The following is a 12,710-nucleotide window of genomic DNA, read 5'->3' on the forward strand; positions in this document are numbered from 1 at the left end:
TCCTGAAAAAATGTTTCATGGTTCCACAAAAATATTAAGCAGCTGTTGTCATTTAGCAACATGAACTGTTTTCAACATAAATACTTTTCAATTCTCAAGTTTAATAATCTGTTCAGTTAAGATAAAGAATGCCTTTTCTGACCCACTATCTGTTAAAATTCCCTTTGCCCTATAATGTCCTCTGTGCACCTCAGAAAAAGCCCTTACAATAGCTGTATTCCCCCTCTTACTAAATCTAGGTCTCCTCTTTATCAATTCATTGCACACTAACTGAGGACTCTTACCCCTTCCTCTTTTTATTGCCTTTCCAGAATGTATTATGGTGGGGAATAGGAGTTGAGATTCTGTCCACTTCTTTCCAAAAATTAATGGGATCTTTCTATACGGAAATGAGATGGATAATCGCATGTGTCCAAAAGTGAGGTGCATTTCTGTATATAGTTCATTGTTGCAGTTGAGAACAAAATGCTTAATTTCAGCTCTGGCAGTTACATATATAACAAAAAGAGACAAAGAGAGGAATGTTTTATGAATAGAGGTATTTTGAATTGAGATATATAATTTAGGAAATTACTGTTATTGTATATTATTACTAAAATAGTGCCTCTAAATGTAGATATAGATTCCCAAAGGCAATACAGCCCACAGTATGTGAAAACATTGTTTATTCCAACCTAGTGAATAAACAGTCCTTGTAGACTTTGGCCCCCATTCAAAAAAAACAAAACAAAAAAACTCTATTCTGAACATGTTGTTTCTTTGGCACTTTCTCAAACCAGTGTTTACAGGAATGGCCTCTGCGTGCGAGATCTCTGTTTTCAAATCATGGCTTTCTGTTGTCCTTTGCAGTAGGTTTGATTACAGGCATTGTGAAACATTGCTGTTTGTGAATTGGGGTTGAATGGGTAAACTTGAAAACTAAAGTGATGATTATAAAGCTTCTGCAGGAAGATAAAATTATTATAGTTTTGACAGTGAAAGAGAAATTTTCCCTGGCGGCATTTTTTCCCACTTCAGAACTGCTTATAGTAGTGTTCCAGTGGGAATATTGGTGGTGGACATGTAATTAGTTGTTTGTTTGTGTGTTTGTGTGGCAGGGGAACTATATTCTTTGATTTAATCTGGGTCAAAGTCTGACAAAGCCTTTTTCTTAGATGTACATAGAGTATACTGTATGCTGCAGTAACATGGTCCTACTGTATCTTCAAGGAATAGTTCACCTCCAATCAAACCAAGTATGACTTTCTTACATCCATGGAACAAAAAAGGAGAAATTTAGCTAGATGTTCGTGCTACTATTTTCCATACAATGGAAGTAAATTAGTGAGCAAGGAAGGTCAAGCTCAAAAATGACCAACAATGCCATAAAATAATCATAAAAGTGATATTATTTTTTATTTATTTTTATTTTTTGAGGTCTTTGCTGTCACTTCTAATCCATTTAATGCATCCTTGCATCCCCAAAGTTCAAAGAACAACATTTAATTGGAATAGAAATCGAAAGAATATAAATAGAAAGTTATAATTTGTAACATTATAAATATCTTTACTAACACTTTTGATCAGTTTAATGAAGCCTTGTTAAATAAAAGTTCTAAAAAATAAAAAGAATATTAAAATCTTACTGACCCTAAGTTTTTGAATGGTATTTGGTCTGTTCCTTAAAAATATAATAGGACTTTAGAAGGATTTTCTGAAGAAAATTAATTTTTGGGTGAACTTTCCCTTTAAAATTCCTTAAAGCCTCATATCATTGCAAACCCATCAGACTTTTATTTATCTTCAGAACACAAATTAATAAAATCTGTGACAACTGCACAACTGACATTTTGACACTTCAAAAAGTTCATAAAGGGATCATAAAATTAAACCATATGAATTGAGTGACATGAGATCACTTTATACGATGAACAGATTGAATTTAGAATTGTATTCCCATATAAACATTGATCACCGAACATAAACAGAAGCTCAACCGAACCTGCTTGATGCGCGAGAAATAACCTCATTGGTTCTTGCACTTCAAGCAAAGATGGTTGAACCTCCGTTTACCACAACTGATGTGTGAGTTGATGAATGTTTGTATGTAAATAAAAGCCTAAATTAAATCTGTTCATCATATAGAGCAATCGGGTCTCTTCTGAAAATTTGGACTAAACTACTCAATTCATACGGATTAGTTTTACAATCTCTTTATTAACTTTTTGAAGCATCACATTTTCAGTTTTGTAGCTGTATGGAGGGACAGAATGCTCTCAGATTTCATCAAAAAGATTTTCATTTGTTTTCCGAAGATGAACAAAACTCTTACGGGTTTGGAACGACATGAGGGTGAATAATTAATGACAGAATTTTCATTTTTGGGCAGAATTTTCAATTTTGAACTATCCCTAAGGAATGGGACGTAACACAACATCTCACTGACCACTTACAGTCACAGCTTTTTAAAAGGACAAAAAGTTATAGCACAGCTGTAGCCATGCTTTCTTAGTTTGGATAGACCTGCCTGATAAGTTTAAGTTTATTTCTAGTGTGTGACCATTTAAAATGCTGTACGAGAGGCTGCAGGGTTAGCAGGTGAATATAGGCTATACATACACATCAACAGGTCCCTGTGGTGTATGATAAAAACAGAGAAGAGCAAAAGACCAGAGGCCAGATCTGCCCTCAGGGCTCAATAACTCTCCGGTCATCTTCCATGCTTAGTCCCAAGATGAGGTTTAAATCACATTCATTGCCATCATTTCTCCAGAAAGCCGATTTACCCGATGGCGGGATTTTGAATGCAGACTGCACTTGTTCACATGTCATCAGAGTGGCTGAAGTACATTCAGTCTGAAGTGACAAAGAGAGAGCGAGAGAGAGAGAGATAGAGAGAAAGAATCAAAGAATGGAAAAAAGCAGCTTATAATGGGTCACTTTTGAATGCTAGAATAAAGAAGTGATCATTACTCTGTCAAGTAGAAATGGGTTCAGGTAGTGCAGAACTCTCTTTACTCTTTGTGAACAAGTGGAGGAATAAAGCAAGATATATAAGATGCAGTATATGAACAGAAAGGTGTTTTTGTTTTTATAAATGTACATTACTCTTCAAAAGTTTGGGGTCCGTAAGATTTTTTATTTTTTTTCTCTAATTGTAAAAAGAAGTCTCTTCTCACTAAGGCTGCATTTATTTTTATCAAAAATACAGTAAAAACAATAATATTGTGAAACTCACTTTCACTAAATATTACAATTTACAAGTTTTTTTTATATATTTTGAAACATAATTTATTCCTGTGATGGCAAAGCTGAATTTCCAGCAGCTATTACACCAGTCTTCAATGTCACATGATCTTTTAGAAATCATTCTAATATAATATTTAACAAAGTCCACTGTAGGCGAGTAGTCTGAACCAAAGTGCAGCTTTATTTACAAAACAATTTATGAAACAAACACACAATAAACAAATGACTTGGCAGAGCTAAACATGACATGAGTTCATTTGACTTAAAACATGAACTAAACTTAAAGGAATAGTTCACCCAAAAATGAAAATTTGATGTTTATCTGCTTACCCCCAGCACATCCAAGAAGTAGGTGACTTTGTTTCTTCAGTAGAACACAAATTATGATTTTTAACTGCAACCATTGCCGTCTGTCAGTCATATAATGCGTGTCAATGGGAACTCTATCAATAAGAGTCAAAAAAACTTGATTAAACCCTGCGGCTCATGATGACACATTGATGTCCTAAAACAAGAACCAAGAAACCAAACAGTATTTATATAATTTATATAATTTTTTACCTCTAATACACCACTATGTCCAACTGCGTTCAGCATTTGCTTAGTGAGGTCTGATCGTGCTCTGACAACGGCAGTAATGTCTCGTGCATATACTTCAATGAGTGTAAGGTATCACTGCCGTTGTCAGAGCGCGATCAGACCTCACTAAGCAAATGCTGAATGCAGTTGGACATAGTGGTGTAAAAAATTATATAAATACTGTTCGGTTTCTCGCACAAACCAGTCGTTTCGTGTCTTAGGACATCAATGTGTCGTCATGAGCCACAGGGTTTAATTTGGATTTGTCTGTCGTGTTTTTTTGACTCTTATTGATGGAGTTCCCATTGACACGCATTATTTGACTCACAGACGGCAACGGTTGCAGTTAAAAATCATCATTTGTGTTCTACTGAAGAAACAGTAACCTACATCTTGGATGTGCTGGGGGTAAGCAGATAAACATCAAATTTTCATTTTTGGGTGAACTATCCCTTTAAGCTGGTTTAGCTGGTGTTTAACATAATGGCCAAATCTAGTGTAAGCTATTTCAACAGGATCTTTGTTCCACCCATATCCAAACAATGTTGCTGATACTAATACAAAATGTTATGTGTATACATTATTGGGACTGCAGTTAAGGGGAAAATATGAATTATATTAAAGGAAATTATTTTGATGGACAAGAAGCATAATGTTTTTAATAGTTTTTTCTTTTGACTGTTCATTTTAATTAGCTTGTTATCTTGTTGTGATTCTGCTCAATGCTTCATGAAAGATGGAATTTCAAACAGAAGGTAATTGGCTGGAGCAGTAAAGTTTCTTCAGAAAAACACCTGATCAATATCCAAGATTTGCTAGTAGCGAAAAGGTCAATGACCTTGTTTAAATAAGCAAAGTTACTCATCAATCTGACTGAAAAAAGATTTATTCCACTCTAAAAATGCCATGTAATCTCAGTTGTAAAAAGCAACATTACTACAAGTTGAACAGTCTTACTGTTAATGTCTTATATTCATTTAATGTACTCGCACAACTGATTTTCAAGCATATCATCAAAATCAATTGATTTCTTAAAGTCTTTGATTTCTAAAACGATTCCAAAAAGAACAACCTCAGCATCAGAAATATCAGATTTGAATAAAACAGTGTTCAAGTTACTGATGGAACATTTTTCTTTCACGTTATTTAATGAACTTAAAGACACAGTTTTAATGAAGGAATGAGAGGATACTTGACGACAGGGAGGTTTGTATAATTCATAAGGCCTGAGTTGTTGGATGATCTGTTTTCTTTGTGGTGGCATTTGTACTCCGTCATTTAAAAATTCATTGTAAAGTGAGTCATTGGAAATCAACCACATCGTTCCTCTCTGTGAAGACTATCTTTTATTTTTTTGAGCCTATTTCTCAAGGAATCAAGGAGATGTTTCACTGAACAGTTTAATGAGATCATTATCTCACAGCCCTTTGTCTTTTTTAAACTTTCTTAACATCTTTAAGAATTAAGAAGTTTTGGTCAATGATACGCCAAGGTTAATTTAATTGCTGTGGCTCTTCCGAACCATTGCTATTGCTAAGGATTTCTTTGGGTTTTGTGAAGGTTGAGTAGAAAGTCATGTCTTGATGCTTGACGGAATAAAAACATGGGTTAGCCATGCTTTCATCCCCCAACAGTGCTTTTAACAGTGCTGTAAGAATGTGATGTTGTGAGTATCGGGCAAAAGAATCAGTTCTGCTTCAGATCAACCAGATTTTCACTGGTGCTGGTAGGGAAATCAAATGTTTTGAGTTCCTAGCATGGCTTGCTCTTAAAAAGTGAATGAGAGCTTGCCAATCTGGGTTTCTTTTTTCCTCTAAGGAAACTTTCCCACCAGCTGAAGCACTATTGTTTTCTGATGCAATCGTTAGTAAGAATGCTTACATGCTTCAGGCTCTAACTGGATTCTGACTCAAGAACTGGAGCACATGGATGTCTGATTCCACATTCCAGTCTTGTATTTTGTGCAACTTTGAGCAGGGTGGACCAGCTCCTTTCTACCATAATCTTCAAAGTGAATATCAGCTGGGTGTTCCTCTTTTACATCAACAAAGCTCCTCAATGATGGCTCTCCTGTGAATTGGCTGAGGAACCTGGAGTGTCGCTTCACAGAGTCATAAAAAGGTTACAAAACTGCAAATATTGCCTTTTGGTGTGACATTTTTTAAAAATAGTTTTAGGTGTAGCCAATTTCTCTAATTGTTTTGTAATTTATTATGACCTCATATGATCTGAAAGACTACATGAAATATATCAATTCTAAATAATATATTTATTTAAAAAATGAAATAAATAGTGAGCAGTTATGGGACCTATGTATAGGTTAACGTGAATAAATTAAATTAAGTTTAAATATTAACCTAAAATCTTGATTATGATATATACTGTATCTAGTAGTCATTAATCTCTAGAAGGCACTGGCTGATAGGTCCATTACATGCAATCTGCAAGCAATCACATCATTACCGCATGGCACAAACTGATTGCCCTCTGCTGATCCTGCAGCCAATGAGATTGCTTGCTCAACATTTAAATAGTCTTTTTCAGTCTGCTGTAAGCTAGTCCTGCAGCGCACTGGCAGAGTTCCTCTGAAACCCTCCACCTTCCCCAGCTCCACCTGCCTAGATCTTCTAAGGGATTTATGTATGTTCTAAGTATGCAGTAGTCTCAGCCTTAGATGTCACGCCCACGGACCGTTGGCTGAACGTCTGATGCATATGGCACACTTAACTGGAAACACTTCAGGATTTTCAAAGTCGCCACCTGGTTGGTTGAATTCTACAGCATGTCCAAGTGATGTGTGTGCCCTGATGCCATGACGCCAAGCCTCCTCGCGGGTGAAGAACGTCGTCATGTTTACGACTGTGAGAATATCATTGCGCCTGCTGCAGCCATGATACGGCAGCAAAGTTCCTTGATTTTTACGCCTGAATGAGAGTATAGTTTCTAGCCATATCAGCCTAGAAAATTGCAACTTTTCATTTTCTGTTGGTCTTAGTACACGATTTAACTACAGAAGAGTCAAGTTTTAAATAGGAAAAATATCAAAACTCTTTAGTCATTTTTAAGCGCGATGCTAACGGTCTAATCAGATTCAATGAACTATGCTAAGCTATGCTAAAAGTGGTACCGCCAGAACCGGAGATCGGCTGAATGGATTCGAAAACGGTAAAACTCAACTGTTTAACTCTAGGGGAGTTGGAAAATGAGCCTATTTTCAAAAAAAGTGGAGTGTTCCTTTAACATTGCCATATTCAATAAATATAAATAAATCAACTGTAAATGAGGAAACATCATCTAAAATATGCTGATGGTTTAAAATCACTATCCCCAATATGATATAATCACAATAATCTGCATTTACATATTTAGAAAAGTAGTAAATACAAGTGTAAGGGATGGTTGAAGGTATCTGTCAATGTAAATACAAAAACTATTAAATATATATTTTGTTATCCATAAAATGTGTTTTTTTCCCCTTTAAAGTGAATATACCCATTTGATTTATGTCATTTAAATATCATTTTATCACTGATGAAGAGGCAATGCTCTGCTAAAAGCAAATTAGAAATTAATGATATATGCATAGTCAATTAAACTACTTGGAGAATGACTTCAAGGGGACGCATACATGAGACACAGCTCTTATCTGTAGTCAGTTTTCTGAGTTCATAAATCATTGCAGTGTCCTTCTGTGTAGTCAGTCTTTACAAAAGCATATACGCCAATCTGGCATAACATTATGACCACTGACAGGTGAAGTGAATAACACTGATTATCTCCATCACAGCACCTGTTAGTGGGTGGTATATATTAGGCAGCAAGTAGACATTTGTCCTCAAAGTTGGTGTGTTAGATGCAGGAAAAATGGGCTTAAGGATTTGAGCAAGTTTGACAAGGGCCAAATTATGATGGCTAGACGACTGGGTCAGAGCATCTCCAAAACTGCAGCTCTTGTGGGGTATTCCTGGTCTGCAGTGGTCAGTATCTATCAAAAGTTGTCCAAGGAAGGAACAGTGGTGAACCGGCGACAGGATCATGGGCGGCCAAGGCTCATTGATGCACATGGGGTGCGAAGGCAGGCCCGTGTGGTCCGATCCAACAGATGAGCTACTGTAGCTTAAACTGCTCAAAAGAAGTTAATGCTGGCTCTGATAGAAAGGTGTCAGAATACACAATGCATCACAGTTTTTTTGTGTATGGAGCTGCATAGCTGCAGACCCGTCAGGGTGCCCATGCTGACCCCTGTCCACCCCGGAACCCGCCAACAGTGGGCACGTGAGCATCAGAACTGGACTGCGGAGCAATGGAAGAAGGTGGCCTGGTCTGATGAATCACGTTTTCTTTTTTATCACGTGGATGGCCGGGTGCGTGTGCGTCACTTACCTGGGGAACACTTGGCACACGGCGGAAACAATGTGATGCTTTGGGCAATGTTCTGTTGGGAAACCTTAGGTCCTGGCATCCATGTGGATGTTACTTTGACTCGTACCACCGACCTAAGCATTGTTGCAAACCATGTACACCCTTTCATGGAAATGGTATTCCCTGGTGTCTTTCAGCAGGAGAATATTAGGAAGGTGGTCATAATGTTATGCCTGATCGGTGTATGTTGCAGTATTATTAATTTGGTTGGTTATATTTATGAACCACACAAATTCACTGTCGTCATTATTTCAGCTAAAACATGCATCTTATTCACTTATCACAGCAATTTGGTTTTACAAGGCATTTGTGATCGTCACCTGATTTGCACAATTCCTTTACTAAGTCAGGACTACAACACTATCAGTGGACACACAACTTGTATTTAGTGAAATCCCCCCAGTGTGTTGATCCTGACACTGCAGCTAATGTATTTAAAAATCCAAATGTAAAATGAGGCCAATTACACTGTGAGAAGGATCACATTCATCATTTGTTCTTGATAAATCATGAACACATGGTCAGTCACACCTCATTAAGTGACTGTGTCATGGACATTGGCCAAATCACAATAACAAGCAGATGTCTATGGCAGTACGACTAACCAATCATAGAGTGGACAACAGAATCAATTACAGAGAATACAATAACTATGATAGTATGACTAACCAATCAGAGTAGACAACATAGGATCAGTTACAGAGAGTACAATAACTATGGTCTGAAGTGAGTATCTAACTGCATTGAATATATTTTTTTCTGTGATTGCAAAGCTGAATTTTCAGCATCATTACTTCAGTCTTCAGTGTCACATGATCCTTCAGAAATCATTCTAATATGCTGATTTGCTGCTCAAGAAACATTTCTTAATTTTATCAATGTTGAAAACAGCTGCTTAATATTTCTGTGCAAACTGTGATCCATTTTTTTCAGGGCTCTTTGATGAATAGCAAGTTCATAAGATCAACATTTATTTGACAGAAAACATTATAAACATTACAAATAACATTATAAATGTCTTTAATGTCACTTTCGATCCATTTAATTTGTACTTGATAAAACAATGTGTACTATGAGTACTATGAGTATTAATTTCTGTTGTTAAGTTTTTAATTTATGAAAGAAAAATCTTACTGACCCCACACTCTTGAACAGAACTATGTGTGTTTGTGTGAATCAATTTGGTTCTCTTTCACTGAATGGACAAAAACAGCTGAGACATTCTTCGAAATGTTCCACAGACAGTCATATCGGTTTGGAACAACATGAAGGCGAGTACATGACAGAATTTTTATTTTTGAGTGAAACGTCCCTGTCCCTGTGTAAGTTGGTAGCATCATTACTTTATTATTCCTAAGGACATTTCTACTCTTTGAGGTATTGCGCAGCACCGCTACATATACAGCCACATCTCTCTTAAGCCCATTTAAGTGGTCCTTCCCTGAGGTTATCCACACAATCATCTGACACTGAAGGGAATGACCCATCCATGGGAACCAGAGGCGTGGAGCACACGGTCATAAAACACCAAACATAGCTCCAGTAACAAGCTCGCTTATGTTAGGATCAAGCAACGTAACAACCCAAGTACATAAAATATTTACACCTAAGTACGGTATTGAAATCCAAAAGGCTCGTCATTTGTGGCTTAATTAGTTATTAGCACCAGAATGCTTGCCGGGATGGTTGGCATGAATAATAGAAGACAGTTTGAAGGTCATTAAAAGCAAGGCAGTTCGCCGTTGAGCAGGGGGAAAGCAGTTTGAATTGCCAAATGCTGCAGATTAACAATGCCATCGCTCGGCTCCCCACGCTCACGCGACCAGTAAAGGCAAGGTGGGGGTAATTTGTCAAATGCTCTAGCGGGGCCATCTGTGCTACAGACTGACAAATGTCCCCCTTATTTGTCATAAGGACACATGTCGTACAAGCGCTGAATTAATTCCCCCTTTGCAATACATTTATTTGTCATCCAGGTATTTAACCGGATTTCGTCTTGCATTGCTCACACTGTATTACGTGGGCTTGACAGGACAACAGGCGGTTACGCCCTGCCAGCTTTTCCTAATACTTTACAAGGGAAAGTGCAATATGAGGTGAATCTGGTGCCTGCACTGAAAAAAAGCAAGGAAAAGCACACTCAGCATTGAGAGCGATTGTGTAAATCAAGATGCACCAATTTTGAGTAGCAGCCGTCCCCGATTTCTAAGTCTCAGAAGGGCTGTAATGCGTGCATGTGATGAAATCTACAACAGGGGTTGTTTTTGCTGGATTCTTCCATCTCGACAGCACACCCTTGAGAGCTGATGGCTTTGTTGTTGCCAGTCTATTTCATCTCTTCCTAAGCAGGCGTCGTGCAAATAACGCCATTTGGTAAATATGATGGAGTGCCATTAGAGCGGGTCAAGGCCAGTAATCTTATCCCAGGCAATATGGCGCCTTCCTAGTGAACTCTCTCAGTCCGTGGCTCCTTCACCTGATAAAAAGACACGATAGAAATTTATTTGAAGAGGCCTTTCCTGGAGAGGGCAACATTTCCACCTTAATCATAAGAAGGAGGAACATGACAAGCTGTGAGCTTTATTATTGCCTTTCTTTATCTGTTGCATTTCATGACAGGGACGCCAGGCATGACACAATACGTTTCCAGGGACGAGCGATTTGTTGCAAAACTGCTGCACAATGTGACACAATTACAGCCAATAACATATTGTCACCATTGGGTAGAAACCTCTTATCTTGAGATGACGTGCCGACATGACAAAACGTTGTTCGTAATTTTTAACCAGGTGATTCCTTACTTGTGATTCTGCCTGTATCTAATTCTCCAATGCATGCTCAGTTTGCTAAGCCTCTTGTGGGAGACTTTCAAACTCCGCTATTCTGGCCACCTTGTCATCTTACCTCTTGTATGTGTGTGAGAATCAGCGTGATGATATTGGTGAGTTGATTCACAAGTATCCTATGTTGTTTAGTGATGTTCCTTCCCAGACAAACGTGTTAATGCATGACATAGAAGTGGGTTAAAGCACACCAATTAAGCATCATCCATATCGGGTTAACCCGCACAACGTCAAGCAATGAAAGACGAAGTTGAGTATCTGGTGTGTAACGGATTTGCTGTTGCCAGTCAGAGTCAATGGAGCTCGCCTTGCATACTCGTGCCCAAGTCTGACGGCTCTTTTCGATTCTGCATGGATTTTCGCAGGGTAAATAATGTTACTAAATCTGACTCATGTCCTCTCCCCAGAATGGAGGACTGTGTTGATCGTGTAGGTTCATCATGTTATGTGACCAAACTCGATCTCTTAAAGGGATACTGGCAGGTGACATTGACACTGCGCACTTCTGAAATCTCCGCTTTTGTTACACCTGATGCATTCATGCAATTTACGGTAATGGCTTTCGGGATGCGTAATGCACCTGCCACATTCCAATGATTAATGCAGATTGTGTTATCAGAAGTACAAAACTGCGAAGTCGATTTAGATGACTTGGTGATATATTCAATAACATGGGAAAATCACTTATGCACCCTCAGTTCAGTCATGGAGCGTTTGGCTGAAGCATCCTTAACACTTAACCTCAGCAAGTGTGAGTTTGCCAAGGCAGTTGTGAGTTACCTTGGTAAACTAGTTGGGCAGGGTCAGGTTAAGCCTGTGAGTGCTAAAGGTGAAGCCGTTGCTAAATTCCCTTCACCCACTAACAAACGTAAGTTGCGGCGTTTCCTGGTAATGGCTGGGTACTACAGGGGATTCTGTAAGAATTTTGCCACAGTGGTTGTACCCCTCACTGACCTTTTAAGTACTGAATGCAAATTTATGTGGAACGAAGTATGTGAATCTGCCTTTTGTTCCGCTAAAGATTTATTGTGTAATGCTCCAGTCCTTTCTGCACCGAATTTCGCTTTACCTTTCAGTCTGCAGGTGGACACGAGTGCTAATGTTGATATTACTAATTAACTTAAATGAACTTAACATTATATTTGAAAGATATTTTAACATTCCATATATGCCTCAATTGGTGTTGATGCAAGCAGATAACGCTAGTATCGAACATCCAGTGAGCTATTTCTTGAAAAAATGTACTAGTTGTCAGAAGAACTATAGCACTATAGAGAAAGAAGCTGTGGAATTACTGTTGGCCATTCAACACTTTGAGTTGAGCTCCGGTGACCGCATTGTGGTGTACACAGATCACAACCCTCAATATTTCTGGCTTGTATGTCTAACTCTAACCAGCGGTTAATGAGATGGGCACTCATTTTAGAAGAGTCCAGCTTAGGCATACATTATAAAAAAGGTGCAGATAATATCGTAGCTGATGCGTTGTCAAGGGCTTATACTGGTGATGCTTAAAGGTGCCCAAGAACGTTCTTTCACAAGATGTAATATAAGTCTAAGGTGTCTCCTGAATGTGTCTGTGAAGTTTCAGCTCAAAATAACCCATAGATTTCTCTTTCATTTTTTTAACTGCCTATT

The sequence above is a fragment of the Chanodichthys erythropterus genome, chromosome 23 (assembly GCF_024489055.1).
Source record: "Chanodichthys erythropterus isolate Z2021 chromosome 23, ASM2448905v1, whole genome shotgun sequence".
Classification (NCBI taxonomy): domain Eukaryota; kingdom Metazoa; phylum Chordata; class Actinopteri; order Cypriniformes; family Xenocyprididae; genus Chanodichthys; species Chanodichthys erythropterus.